Genomic DNA, 15,909 nt, shown 5'->3' with positions numbered 1-15,909 from the left:
CATTTTCTTCTGTGCTGTTGTCCAGATTTAGTTTTGTGGATTGCGACGCTAGACTGATATGACGACTCTAGACACGAGGGGGCGCCTCGACTGCGTTCACAGATCTCTGTGGTCAGGCAGCGTTGATGGAATTTATTTCCAAAATGGTGAAAACCATGTAATCTCTTGCCTATGCTGTGCTGAACAACATATTGTTTGGAACATGTCCAAATAAATATCCTATACCCCCTAGCCTGTAGGCTGAATAGTAAAACAAGAAAAAGATTAGCATGGTATACACACCTGAGGAAGTTTAGGGAATTGACCTATCAACCCCATTATCCCAAGCAGCAGGGCTCCAATGGGAAGTGTTCTCTCCACAGTCCACTCCACTGCCTAATGCCCCTGCTTTCACTCTCTCTTTTCTCTTTCACCGCACCCCTTCTTTTTGGATGTTCTCTTCCTTTCCACTTGTTCTCTCTTCAGCCTGTCAGAACAGACCTTTGTAGACAGTGCATTGGGAAAGTATTGAGACCCATTCCCCTTTTCCTCATTTTGTTACGTTACAGCCGTGTTCTAAAATGGATTGAATTGCACTACCGTTCAAAAGTTTGGGGTCACTTAGAAATGTCCTTGTTTTTGAAAAAAAGCAACAAAAAATTCACAATTAAAATAACATCAAATTGATCAGAAATACAGTGTAGACATTGTTCATGTTATATATTTTAAATAAAAATATGTTTTATTTCACCTTTATTTAACCAGGTAGGCCAGTTGAGAACAAGTTCTCATTTACAACTGCGACCTGGCCAAGATAAAGCAAAGCAGTGCGACACAAACAACAACACAAAGTTACACATGGAATAAACAAACATACAGCCAATAATGCAATAGAAAAAGTCTATATACAGTGCCTTGCGAAAGTATTCGGCCCCCTTGAACTTTGCGACCTTTTGCCACATTTCAGGCTTCAAACATAAAGATATAAAACTGTATTTTTTTGTGAAGTATCAACAACAAGTGGGACACAATCATGAAGTGGAACGACATTTATTGGATATTTCAAACTTTTTTAACAAATCAAAAACTGAAAAATTGGGCGTGCAAAATTCTTCAGCCCCCTTAAGTTAATACTTTGTAGCGCCACTTTTGGCTGCGATTACAGCTGTAAGTCGCTTGGGGTATGTCTCTATCAGTTTTGCATATCGATAGACTGAAATCTTTTCCCATTCCTCCTTGCAAAAAAGCTCAAGCTCAGTGAGGTTGGATGGAGAGCATTTGTGAACAGCAGTTTTCAGTTCTTTCCACAGATTCTCGATTGGATTCAGGTCTGGACTTTGACTTGGCCATTCTAACACCTGGATATGTTTATTTTTGAACCATTCCATTGTAGATTTTGCTTTATGTTTTGGATCATTGTCTTGTTGGAAGACAAATCTCCGTCCCAGTCTCAGGTCTTTTGCAGACTCCATCAGGTTTTCTTCCAGAATGGTCCTGTATTTGGCTCCATCCATCTTCCCATCAATTTTAACCATCTTCCCTGTCCCTGCTGAAGAAAAGCAGGCCCAAACCATCATGCTGTCACCACCATGTTTGGTGGCACTGCAAGGCACTGTATAGTGTGTGCAAATGAGGTAGGATAATGGAGGTAAGACAATAAATAGTAATAAATAGTGACAAAATAATTGCAATATATATGACTATACAATATATCTACATAGGCGTACAGAGGCCCAATATCAGCAACCATCATTCCTATGTTCCAATAGCACGTTGTGTTAGCTAATCCAAGTTTATCATTTTAAAAGGCTAATTGATCATTAGAAAACCCTTTTGCAATTATGTTAGCAGAGCTGAAAACTGTTGTCCTGATTAAAGAAGCAATAAAACTGGCCTTCTTTAGACTAGTTGAGTATCTGGAGCATCAACATTTGTGGGTCAAATTACAGGCTCAAAATGGCCAGAAACAAAAAACATTCTTCTGAAACTCGTCAGTCTATTCTTGTTCTGAGAAATGAAGGTTATTCCATGTGAGAAATTGCCAAGAAACTGAAGATCTCAAACAACGCTGTGTACTATTCCAGTGCAAACTGTCTCTAACAAGAATAGAAAGAGGAGTGGGAGGCCCCAATGCACAGCGGAACAAGAGGACAAGTACATTAGAGTGTCTAGTTTGAGAAACAGAAAAAGTCCTGAACTGGCAGCTTCATTAAATAGTACCCGAAAAACACCCGTCTCAACATCAACAGTGAAGAGGCGACTCCGGGATGCTGGCCTTCTAGGCAGAGTCCCCCTGTCCAGTGTCTTTGTTCTTTTGTCCATCTTAATCTTTTCTTTTTATTGGCCAGTCTGAGGTATGGCTTTTTCTCTTTGCAACTCTGCTTAGTAGGCTCTGTTTCACAAGTTTGAACCGCACAGTACAGTACTGCACAGTTCAGTACACTAGAGTAAAGTACAGTAGAGTATAGTACGGTACAGCAGTATTTAATTTAGTAGAGTACAGTACAGTATAGTTTAATTCAGTAGAGTACAGTACAGTTCAGTACAATAGAGAGTACATTAGAGTAAAGGAGGGTACAATACAGTATATTATACTGTACTATACTGTGCTATACTATATTTGTCCTTACCTTTCTTTACCATACTCTCCTGTGATCTACTGTACAGTGCTGTCCAACCGGACCAATTCGGAACCAATCATCGTATTCAATGTTTGGGCCAAATCAAGGTCAGTCTGGACTGGACCAAATTTGAACCAATTATAGACATCTATGTTTGGGCTGAATATATGCAGGTCCGGGCCGGACGTCTGTGGACGTTGAAATCAAGGCCAATTGATGCACAATGTCTTGTAATATTTATTTCTGTTTGGACCCCAGGAAGAGTAGCTTCTGTCTTGGCAACAGCTAATGGGGATCCTCATAAAATACTAAATACTAAATCTGAAACAAACATAGACATCTATGTTTGGGCCAAATCAAGGCCAATCCAGACCAAATCAGAACCAAACATATGTTGGTCCGCACCGCACCAAAATCAAGGCTGGTCTGGACCAAAAAAAGATAGCAGGGTCAGAAGACGTCTGGACTAAAGAAAAGACACCCAAAAGACATCGCTGCCGGTCCATACTGTGTGGAATTTGATTGTTTTAATGATTCCGGTTCTACTTGCAGAAATCTAAAGAGCAAGTTTCGACTTTGTACAGGAGTTTCGACTTTTGTGTTGAAGACGCCAGAAAGACAAAGATGTCAGGACAGTGAACTTTATTGTGTTATTTACAGTGCCTTCAGAAAGTAGTCATACTCCTTGACTTATTTCACATTATGTTGTGTTACAGCCTGAATTCAAAATGTATAAAATTTATTTTTTTCTCACCCATCTACACACAACACCCCATAATGACAAAGTGAAAATGTTTTTAGAAGATTTTGCAAATGCATTGAAAATGAAATACAGAAATATCTAATTTACATAAGTAATTACACCTCTGAGTCAATACATGTTAGAATCACTTTTGGCAGTGATTACAGCTGTGAGTCTTTCTGGGTAAGTATCTTTGCAAACCTGGATTGTACAATATTTGCACATTATTCACTTTAAAATTATTCAAGCTCTGCCAAGGTAGCTGTTGATCATTGCTAGACAGCCATTTTTAAGTCTTGCCATAGATTTTCAAGCCGATTTAAGTCAAAACTGTAAGTAGGCCACTCAGGAACATTCAACTTCGTCTTGGTAAACAACTCCAGTGTATATTTTGTCTTGTCTTTGAGGTTATTGTCCTGCTAAAAGGTTAATTTGTCTCCCAGTGTCTGTTGGAAAGCAGACAAACAGGTTTTCCTCTAGGTTTTTGCCTGTGCTTCGCTCTATTCCATTTCCGTGTATCCCTAAAAACTCCCTAGTCCTTGCTGATGACAAGCATACTCATAACATGATGCAGCCACCACCATGCTTTAAAATATGAAGAGTGGTACTTAGTGATATGTTGTGTTGGATTTGCCCCAAACATAACGGTTTGTATTCAGAACATAACGTTAATTTCTTCGCCACAATTTTTACAGTTTTACTTTAGTGCCTTATTGCAAACAGGATGCATGTTTTTGAATATTTTCATACATGTACAGGCTTCCTTTCCACTCTGTCATTTAAGTTAGTATTGTGAAATAACTACAATGTGGTTGATCCACTGTAACTGTTTTAAAGTCACCATTGGCCTCATAGTGAAATCCTTGAGCCGTTTCCTTCCTTTCCAGCAACTGAGTTAGGAATGACAGCTGTTTCTTTGTAGTGACTGGGTGTATTGATACACCATCCAAAGTGTAATTAATAGCTTCACCATGCTCAATGGGATATTCAATGTCTGCCTTTTTTATTTTTACCCATCAACCAATAGATGGCCTTCTTTGCGAGGCATTTCAGAACCTCCCTGGCCTTTGTAGTTTAATCTGTTTTTGAAATGCACTGCTCCACTGACCTTACATTGTATGTGTGGGATACAGAGATTATGTAGTCATTTAAAAATCACGTTAAACACTATTATTGCACACAGAGTGAGTCCATGCAACTTATTATGTGACCTTTTGAAGCACCTTTTTTTAATCCCTGAACTGATTTAGGCTTGCCATAACAAAGGGATTTAATACTTTTAATTTTACCTTTATTTAACCAGGCAAGTCAGTTAAGAACAAATTCTTATTTTCAATGACAGCCTAGGAACAGTGGGTTAACTGCCTGTTCAGGGGCAGAACGACAGATTTGTACCTTGTCAGCTCGGGGGTTTGAACTTGCAACCTTCTGGTCACTTGTCCAACGCTCTAACCACTAGGCTACCCTGCCGCCACTTATTGACTAAAGACATTTCAGATTTTTATTTGTAATTCATTTGTAATAATGTCTGAAAACATAACTCCAGTTTGACATTGGGGTATTATGGGGTATTGTGTGTAGACCGGTAACACAAAATCTCAATACATTTTAAATTCAGGCTGTAACACAACAACAAAATGTGGAAAAAGTCAAGGGGTGTGAATACTTTCTGAAGGCACTGCACATGAAGATTAAACAGGTACAAAAATGTGTGCGCTGTGACTACCTCACCAAGACAATATAAGAATGTGAAATAAAAAACATTAACTACATTTATGTTTTTATATATTCATATAAAAGGGAAAGTAACTACCTGGTGTTTTGACTGTCTGTCAGACTAGGCAGTGTGCTGGTGACAGCTATGGGGTGAGGTGAGAGGGTGAACATGGTTTATGTCTCCCCAGCTTCTTTTCCTCTTCTTAATTTGATGATGAGGAGAGGGAAGAAGAGCTGTCTGAGCTCTGTACAGAGTCTCCATCACTCCCAGATTCCTCTGAGTCATCTTCATCACTGGAGTCTGAACCATCATCACCATAATCAGTTTCCTCATCTTGGCTTTTCTCCTTTTGCTCTGAGGAAACATTATATAGGAACAAAACAAAGTCAAGGGTATGTTTGAAAGTATCCACTACACACCTAATTAAACGAATCAATTACTCATTACCACTTTGATAATCTGTATTAGGTGTGTCAGTACTGGGCTTGAACAAAAACTTGCATACATTGTACTCTTCAGAACCAGAGGTGTGACCACTTGAATCCAACCTCCAACCATTGTCACACAGTCAAGTCTTCTTCCGCAATAACCTTTGTGTGTGTGTGTGTGTGTGTGTGTGTGTGTGTGTGTGTGTGTGTGTGTTGGACTGAGCCACTTGCCTCTCTGCAGGTTCTCCTGGATGAGAGGAATGAACTGTTTGGTCTCTGGATTCTCCGGTTCATAGATCAGAAACTGGAACAACAAAGCACAGATACATTAATCGTCCACAGGTTGGCTAATTAATAAATGTATTGATTGATTGGTTGATTTACACAATGAGAGAGACGTAAACAAAAGGCACGAAAATAATCAAACAATGAATGACAGAACTTATTTGACAAACAAGCTTACTCATCTGACACAGTTTCTTTGCCAGCACAAAGTCTTTCTCTATCAGACTTGAGGAACGTAAGTCACAGTGCATCCAGGTAGACCCCCCCCCACACTCATTTTTAAAACCAGAAATCGTGATTCCTTGATTAATCGGGGAATATTACATCTCTGGCTGATTCATTTCCAATCAGCGCAATGTGGGACTTGGTCTGAACTGAACTGCAAAGGTAATTACATTTTTTCAGCAGTCATGCAAAACATATTAAAAACATTGGTGGAAAACAGATTGTTCAGATGTTCCAATCTATCTATAGCCAAGGCTAAGCTCTACTACTGTTCCTGTCATACTCTCATCACCTGTTACAGCTGAAGCCAACTGTTGAGGTTTCTTAATGTCCTTCATCTTCAGGTCATGGCTGAGGATAACAGGCGATCCAGCGAAATCAACACTAATGTTATTCTCACCTCCTCGCACAGAGCACTTCCAATCTCACAGGTGGAGAGTCCTGAGTGAGAGAATAACACATTACATAAGCAGTCTGATAAATGATAAATGTAATAGCTTAGGATTTTTTTGTGTGTGCTTTCTCAGTGTTTATTACCTACCTTCACAGGATGTGATACTGCTTGTGTAGGAAGGTTCCTTCTGAAAAACAAAAACACATTTAAGCATCACATGGGAATTCAACACCATGCCGGATGTTGAATGATGTAGTTAGAACTGGTCTTGTGGTGAAGCCTTACATGGGTGTGGCAATAATATATTTGCTTCCACTGTTTCTAGAACAAAAAGGTACAAAATAAGGGAGTCATCAGTCTGAAACCAACTCATAAATACAGGTCAGGGTAGAATGGCAAGCACAGTAGTGGTTGTTTGTTTCACCCTGCATACCAGATCTTTACACATGGAGTAGGCTAATTACATCAGGTACCTTGAAGAGTGTGTGTCTCAAAAAGTACAGGAGCCACCTGGACCATCAAATGCAGGCAAAATATATGCACTTAATATATCACAAATGCATGTTTAAACTAAATAAATAGATGAACATCTAGCTAGCTGGTTTTATTTAATTATTTGTTCACAGACACATTTTCTTCTGAAATTAAATCATGTTCCCAACAAGTCTTGCTTCAACATGTCTTTGACAAAATAAACACGTTTTACCTGCTTCTGTGGAACCTTGCAAGGTCTTTCCATAACATTCTAGTCTGGAAACAACATCAATTAGACTAACAGCTAGCAACACAAGCTAACAATCGTAATTATAATGCTAGGCCTAGTTGATTCATCTTGGGGCTACAATAACTCAGTTGAAAACGTGCATGTAATTTCAGGGATACAATATGGCAAGCACTGTATTTGACACATTGACACACCATGCGCGCAACCATTAAAGTTAATGTTCGTTAGCTCACGTTAGGTAGCTAACTAGCTAATGCTAATGCTAGCTGAATAGCTTTTGCTGGCTCACCGGTTTATGTAGCCAATAATCGATGACTGCCAATTCTCGATGACTACCAAACCGAGCAGTCCGACAAAGTTATACAACCGATAGGCTATTTCAATATGAAACAATCTTATGCTCGGATGGATTTTTTTTTTTGCAACATTAGCTAGCTCACTGTGTTGCTTTCAAGTTTAGGGGTGCATGAGACATGAGGTGAGCAAACAGTCTCATTCCCATGACAACGGATCAACTCCCCTCACCTGCCTTGGTGCCACATAATTAGGAATTATAATACTAATCATTTAATAGGATCTCCTTGCTTGGTGATATGCTACCAGAGTTGTTCTTGGTGCTGCTATGTTTCTTGTCAACTTTGATGGTCTCGTAACCAAACCAAACAAAGCCTAGGATCAGAGGTGGAGGCAGAAATTGTGGTGTGACTGGGCATAAACTTCATAGACTGTACCTAAAGCTCTTCTATCGAGAGGCAAAATAAAGAGGCGAAACTCTACTGTTGTGGCTGTAGAAATGTAACCACTCTCAGATAAATAGACAGAGCTATGTATGCAAGGACTGACCATCCATGATAACGAAATTGTTTTAACCATGTTATAAGGCTATACAGTGTTTGTTTACAGTTACAAACATTGGAGAAAAACAAGTTTACATTTTGGCTTCTCGTGGAGTGTAACAGTTGAACTAAGTTCATGAGGCATTTTTAAGTTATATTCTTCAAGAATCAATGGATATATATATTAATTTTCACAATGTCTGCTGCCTCAGTTTGTATGATGGCAATTTGCATATACTCCAGAATGTTATAAAGAGTGACCAGATGAATTGCAATTAATTGCAAAGTCCTTCTTTGCAATGCAAATGAGCTGAACCCCCCCTCCCCCAACATTTCCACTGCATTTCAGCCCTGCCACAAAGGGACCAGCTGACATCATGTCACTGATTCTCTCGTTAACACAGGTGTGAGTGTTGACGAGGACAAAGCTGGGGATCACTCTGTCATGCTGACTGAGTTCAAATAACAGACTGGAAGCTTCAAAAGGAGGGTGGTGCTTGGAATCATTGTTCTTCCTCTGTCAACCATGGTTACCTGCAAGGAAACACGTGCCGTCATCATTGCTTTGCACAAAAAGGGCTTCACAGGCAAGGATATTGCTGCCAGTAAGTTTGCACCTAAATCAACCATTTATCGGATCATCAAGAAATTCAAGGAGAGCGGTTCAATTGTTGTGAAGAAGGCTTCAGGGCGCCCAAGAAAGTCCAGCAAGCGCCAGGACTGTCTCCTAAAGTTGATTCAGCTGCGGGATTAGGGCACAACCAGTACAGAGCTTGCTCAGGAATGGAAGCCAGCAGGTGTGAGTGCATCTGCACGCACAGTGAGGCAAAGACTTTTGGAGGATGGCCTGGTGTCAAGAAGGGCAGCAAAGAAGCCACTTCTCTCCAGGAAAAACATCAGGGACCAGACTGATATTCTGCAAAAAGTACAGGGATTGGACTGCTGAGAACTGGGGTAAAGTTATGTTCTCTGATGAATCCCCTTTCCGATTGTTTGGGGCATCTGGAAAAAAAGTTTGTCCGGAGAAGACAAGGTGAGTGCTACCATCAGTCCTGTGTCATGCTAACAGTAAAGCATCCTGAGACCATTCATGTGTGGGGTTGCTTCTCAGCCAAGGGAGTGGTCTCACTCACACTTTTTCCTAAAAACACAGTCATGAATAAAGAATGGTACCGACACATCCTCCGAGAGCAACTTCTCCTAACCATCCAGGAACAGTTTGGTGATGAACAATGCCTTTTCCAGCATGATGGAGCACCTTGCCATAAGGCAAAAGTGATAACTAAGTGGCTCCGGGAACAAAACATCGATATTTTGGGTCCATGGCCAGGAAACACCCCAGACCTTAATCCCATTGAGAACTTGTCCTTAATCATTAAGAGGCTGGTGGACAAACAAAAACTCACAAATTCTGACAAACTCCAAGTATTGATTATGCAAGAATGGGCATCAGTCAGGATGTGGCCCAGAAGTTTATTGACAGCATGCCAGGGCGGATTGCAGAGGCCTTGAAAAATAAGGTTCAACACTGCAAATATTGACTCTTTGCATCAACTTAATGTAATTGTCAATAAAAGCCTTTGACACTTATGAAATGCTTGTAATTATACTTCAGTATTCCATAGTAGCATCTGACAAAAATATCTAAATACCCTGAAGCAGCAAACTGTGAAAATTCATATTTGTGTCATTCTCAAAACTTTTGGCCACGACTGTAGAACTCATGAGACACGGGAATAAATGCACAACTCTTGTTGTGAATGTGACTATGAGGAGTCAGAGAACAGAGTGGAGTGCGGAGCTGTCCGGTGCTGAAATATTTGATCTGACTTTTGTGACATCCCGTGCCGGCCAAGAATATAGGCCTTTGCTACTGATACACACTCGCACTTTTCAAACCCATATTGCCAAATATTTCACGTGATTAGTGTTTGTGTAGGCTACTTGTTTATGATTTCTCTATTGTACTACATCATTGATATGGCATATACCTTCCCTATACTACTTTGATACACATCAGTGCGGATTAAGAAGTGAGTATACTCAATGCGCACTGAAAAAAAGTGGGTAAACGGCATATACCTGCATATGACCTCCACAGCCAGGAAAGGATGCATGCGTAAATTCGCTGCGGAAGCCCGAAAAAAAAAGCCATATCACAACATACACTACATGGCCAAAAGTATGTGGACCTCACTTCAAATTAGAGGATTCGGCTTTTTTCAACCACACTCGTTGCTGACAGATGTATAAAATCGAGCACACAGACATGCAATATCCATAGACAAACATTGGCAGTAGCACAGCCTTACTGAAGAGCTGGGCAAGGATGGACAGTTGGGACAAGCTTGGCTTGAGTGGAGAAGGGTGGGCAAGGATGGGAGGTTGGGACAAGCTTGGCTTGAGTGGATTAGGGTGGGCAAGGATGGGAGGTTGGGACACGTTTGGCTTGAGTGGAGGAGGGTGGGCAAGGATGGGAGGTTGGGACAAGCTTGGCTTGGGTGGAGAAGGGTGGGCAAGGATGCAAGGTTGGGACAAGCTTGGCTTGGGTGGAGAAGGGTGGGCAAGGATGCGAGGTTGGGACAATGTGCAGAAGGATATATCTATACTAGAATGTAATTGTTTTTCTTTTTAATAAGAGTTCTGGACAGATTAGGGGAGGATGCCAAGTTGTAAAACATTCTCAGAAGCTTCTTCACTCCCATTCTCATGACGTTTAGTTTTACTATTCAGTTTTACTGGTCAGGAAACGTATGGCTTTGTTCCCAGAACCACAGGAAACCAAAAATGTACGTTCCCACAGCTTCCAAGGAACCAACATAATTCATATGTTGGATTCAAGTTAAAGAATAGGACTAAATTAAATCAAACTTTAAATGCACTTTATATAAACATTTGATTTGGCCTATTCTTTAACTTAGATTTTTGGTTGAATCCAATATATAAATTATTAATTTGTAAACAACCTTGAATTAAAAAATTAGGCTGCAGGGATTGGGGGTTAGGGAGAGAAAAAAAAAACACTGTATATTTATATATGGGCCCCATTCTGCATGGAGAGCTCTCAGCTCTGTCTTGTTAGCTGTGCGCTCATGATACGCTCTTATCTATTAATTTGTATGAGTTTGGAGTCAGTCACGCTCTGCTGTACAACAGACAGTTTACTTTGAGTTGAGTCGGATCTCTATCCATCTCTGTCTCTCTCCCTCTTCTCTTCCCCATGCAGTGGATATCAAGTGATCTGGAGCGATGCTTGCAATAGTCTTACACTTTGATTTTCTATTAGTTTACAATTGTACACTTGGCGAAAAGGGAATCGGAGTAATATCAAAAAAGGAACATCACATTCTCTCGCCCTTGGCTCGCAGGCCTGCTCCTGCCCATGTCAAACACATACTGTAGGCGTACTAGCCTCTGCCTCTCTCACACACACACACACACACACACACACACACACACACACACACACACACACACACACACACACACACACACACACACACACACACACACACACACACACACACACACACACACACACACACACACACACACACACACACACACACGTTGTAGGCTATCCAGTACATCCAGTACAGTATAATCCAGTACAAAGACATGCACTCTGTTCACAAAGATTACCGAATCTTGTCTGATGCTTAGGATACTTATCACATTAGGAATGACATTTTTTCTTTGCCTGCAAATGCTTTATCTGCAGGTGATTTTTTATATTTGTTTGGCACAAAAAAAGCTAAGTGGTAAAAATGAGTTATGTGGCTCATGGTCATGCTTAAGCAAACAAACCATGAAGGTAAATAAGTGGCTACAATTTACACTTCTTTAGTTATTTAAAACTAAAAGCTAAAGTCTAGGTATCTTATTTGAAATAAATAAAATTTAGAAAGAAAATGGCATTGCACATCTCACTATTAACATCCTCACTATGATGAGGTTTTTATGTAAGGTCCTTCTTTTCATAGTTGTGCCATATCATATCCAAATCTTCCTAAGGTATCAACAAAAATTACTGTATAACTAGATGATTTGGACATGATTTTGAAAATGCTAATTTAGGTACCATTGACTTACATTGGATTGCCAGGGGTGCTAGTTGCTCCCTACACACTCACCTTAAATGTGACTGCTTTATCAAAAACAGATTAAATATCTCTATCAGCTCATTTATCTTTAGGCTCCCCTAATGGTATGCATATAAAATGTTTGTACATGTAACTTAACCCTTGTGTGGTGTTCGGGTCTGTGAGACCCATTTTCAATGTTTACTAAAATAAAAATGATACAATGAATAATTATTTCAACCTGAGACTCATTGGCCTTGCCTCATTTTCTGTGAAGAACATGTAAAAGAACACCTTTTCATTGAGAGCATACTGTCCACACCCTTACACATTTATATTACATATGCGGTGTTCGGGTCCACTGGACCCGAGGGTAATAAAAGTGTGGGAAAGTGTGTGTGAAGTTGAAAACAAGTAAAAATGGAACAAAAAGTTTTGCTGTGTGCCTTCACTCTATCTTCCTCCTTCCTGGGCCTGCTGTTTCAATGGACATGCACCAAGAACCTGTCCGTCTCCCTGCCTGTCTGCCTGTTTCCCACTTTTCTCGCACTCTTTACCCTTTGTAGTGTGTGAAACTACACAATGTCTTGCACGAACCTGCACAATGTTATTACAATACATTATTTCGAAACATTACTTCAATACATTGTAAAAAAAATGCAGTATTTTCCCACACTACTCCAGCCAGTTGCAAATTGAGGGAGGGACACAAGAAAAAAATAGCATTGCATGTGTGGCTCCTTACCACAATCAATCAGTATAGCAAAAATAATCTCTGCTCAAAGGGCCTTAAAATTATTTTTGCAGAGAGAGAAGCTAGCGTGGAAGGAGCATCTTCCACTTTGGAAGATTAATAATTTTCTGAATTTTCCATGTCTCCATCAATTCGGAGTCTGACAGTGAGCTAGAAGAAGAAGACGAGATTGACCATGAGCCTGCCCCAGGACCAGCCCGTTAGCAGCCAGCCCCAGGACCAGCCTGCCAGCAACCAGCTCATCAGCAGCCTGTAGTAGGAGAAATATGGATGTCAATTTTTTTTGACATTTAATAGTCTTTCTTGCCCAAGGAATGAGCCTCCCCACATGGCTGCCAATGTGATAAGGATGCAACCAGGGCCGACGCGGATGGTGGTTACTCATGTGCAGGACATAAAGTCTTCTTTTGAATTGATCATCCCAGACACCATCCAGAAAATCATTCTGGACTGCACTAATTTGGAGGGAAGGAGGGAACTTTTTTTTACTTTGCTCCTCAAGAGGAAGCTGACGATGGTAGGAGCAGTATGAAAAAACAAGCCAGAGCTTCCACCTCAGCTGTTGAACACACGGAATACAATTCCTCTAAGTTTGTGTTCATGGCCCTAGTGTCTTACGTGTCAAAGAAAGGCAAAAATGTGGTGCTCATGAGTACGCTGTATAGGGATGTGAGAATTTGTGGCCAGGAACATCAAAATCCAGAAAACATAATGGATTACAATTCCACAAAAGGAGGGGTGGACAAATTAGACAAGATGGTGACTGTCTACAGCTGCAAAATAAGAACCCTACGCTGGCCACTGATATCCTTCAACACCTTGGACATCTCGGCGTACAAAGCGTTTGTCATCTGTATGGCGTTGAACCCAGATTGAAACAGAGGGAAGTGTCGTGGAAATTCTAATCAAGCAAGGGAGAAGAAACTTAATTTCTTGAAACAATCAGACTTTAATATCGATGTATTATTGCAATATTGGAGCTGGTCAACGACCAGCCGTAGGTGATCATTGAGAGCCCGAATAATACAGAAACGCAAGGGGTTTATAAAGAAAAGCAAAAACTGCTTAGTCATGGTTGGTTCCACCCCTACCCGGCAGATTGGGGCATCATACGCTACCTTGTTTTCTTCTTGTGGCTATATGTATCAGGTGTGTGAGGTCGTGGCGCACAAATAAGTGATCATGTCAGTTCTGTTACTCCTAACTCTACCAAGCTAGTCTCTATTCTCTTCATATCTCCACACACCTGTGCCCTTGGAAGATAGTAAAAGAGGATGGAGTGAATAACTGTGGTAACTCTGAGGCTCTTTGTTTTATGCCGTGTGACCAAGTTATTCAGAAGCAAAGACGATTGGAAACAATACAGGTTTATTCTGTTCCTCAAATTTATCTCCAACTGGAGTTGACAAGTATGTCCTTGACTACACGCCTAGACCAGCTGTGGGGAGCTAAAAGGGAACCATCCTATCTCAGAAGCACAGAATTGGTAGAATAGAAATCCTCCTCAGCATATAATTGTCAACTATTAATATTAAACACATCAGGTAAATATGTAATTTCTCTCTCACAGAAGCTCCAGAGGAGACATCTCTTTCTCAAGGAGCTGGGCAAGGCATTGGTAAGTCCTCACATCCAGAGGAAGCAACATATCCGAAGGACCCCAGCATCTGCAACCATCGTGAGGAGTATTCAGAAGGAGGATGCTGGTGCCCCATTCACCCATCCGCCCAACCCACAGAACCAACAACTCCAATAGCGGAAGTAAGTGTGAGTGATTTTGTTGAATGTGTGTGTGTCCTACTCTACCTTGGCCTGCTGTAACTATATATGTGAGTGGGTGAGAATTCCTGAACAAAATATTTTCATCATTCTAGATTGCAGCCGGTAGCAACAAGAAGAAGTGCTGCGATGTGTGTGGAGCCAAGAAGGACAGGAAGACAGGATACACATGCATGAAGTGCAATAAATACATTTGCAACACACACACAGTAAAACTCTGTCCCTCCTGGTGTGTAGACCGGCCTGAATTTGTGTTCAATGTGGCTCATTTATCATTTCAATAAAATACTGTATGTAAAACTTGCCCTTCCAATTTGTACTGTTCTAAGCAATAAACATCAATAGTGATGAAAACCTTGCTTCATTTATATTTGTTCAAGATAAACATTATTTATTTCAACCATGTCTTGATTATAATAGATTTTTGTTGACAAAAATCTAATTTTATCAAAAAACGAATAGTGCTTTTATTGATATATATAATCTAGGAGAGGTAAATGTCAAATTTTAACCATGTATGCTGTTTATATTGCTTGTAATTGATATAAGTCAACATTTAAGTATTAAGTACTGACTATTGTTACGTAAATTGTTAAGGCTGTATGGTTTTAAAAACCCAGTAATGTTGTGGGTCCATCAGACCCGTGAACATTGGGTGAATAACAAAAACATGAACACCACACAAGGGTTAATTAGATTATATATTACTTTTGATAAATTACTAAATATTAGATCAACTTACCTCAGAATAATTTTGTTAGAGGGACTTAAAAAATGTAGATGAGACCAATACAATCTTAAGTTGAGCAAGAGTAGAGGTATTTTTTAAAGCTTGTCCTGATATAGCTTTGGTAGACCTTCAATACAGTTGTTGGCTCTGCCACACTACTCCTCCCAAACAGGGATTTCAGGTGATTGATAGATTTTTTTCTTCCATGTTCATAATGTGGATTGTCCACTTCATATCCTGTTCAAAGGTAACCCCCCAGGAATTTGGATGTTTTCTCTGTTTTGAGATTTTGCCCATGCAGTTTTATGGTGAGTGGTAACTAAAAAAATGTTATTGTTTGTTTTGCAGAAGAGGACACACTCTGGTTTAGTTGGACTCGCCATGTGTTGGACCATTTAAACATTTTTGTCTATGCATGTTTGGAGCTTCTTCGCTGATTTTTGTGGGTGCATGGGTGATGTCCAATAGCAGAGGTCATCAACAAATTGGGACATATTCCCTACTGTATGGGGAGGGTAATACTTTTCAGATGTAAAATAAAAACAGGAGTGGACTCAGGACCGCACCTTGTGGGACGCCGGCCTTTAGGGGTGAAGGGAGTGGAGGATGATGG

The 15,909-nt window shown here is 40.3% G+C and overlaps 1 long non-coding RNA gene across 1 annotated transcript; it reads right to left on the bottom strand.

The window, feature by feature from the left end:
• Positions 1–5,723: 5,723 nt before the first annotated feature.
• LOC135558214 (uncharacterized) lies at positions 5,724–7,576 on the bottom strand. Its single transcript, XR_010458328.1, has 5 exons — positions 7,405–7,576; positions 6,677–6,712; positions 6,539–6,578; positions 6,290–6,438; positions 5,724–5,791 (listed from the first exon to the last, which is right to left on the bottom strand). It is a non-coding gene; the product is annotated as an uncharacterized LOC135558214 (long non-coding RNA).
• Between the last annotated feature and the right edge of the window lie 8,333 nt (positions 7,577–15,909).

This window comes from Oncorhynchus masou, chromosome 17 (assembly GCF_036934945.1).
Source record: "Oncorhynchus masou masou isolate Uvic2021 chromosome 17, UVic_Omas_1.1, whole genome shotgun sequence".
Taxonomy (NCBI): Eukaryota; Metazoa; Chordata; class Actinopteri; order Salmoniformes; family Salmonidae; genus Oncorhynchus; species Oncorhynchus masou.
The sequence above is the reverse complement of the archived record's forward strand: the minus strand, read 5'-3'. Positions and strand labels throughout refer to the sequence as shown.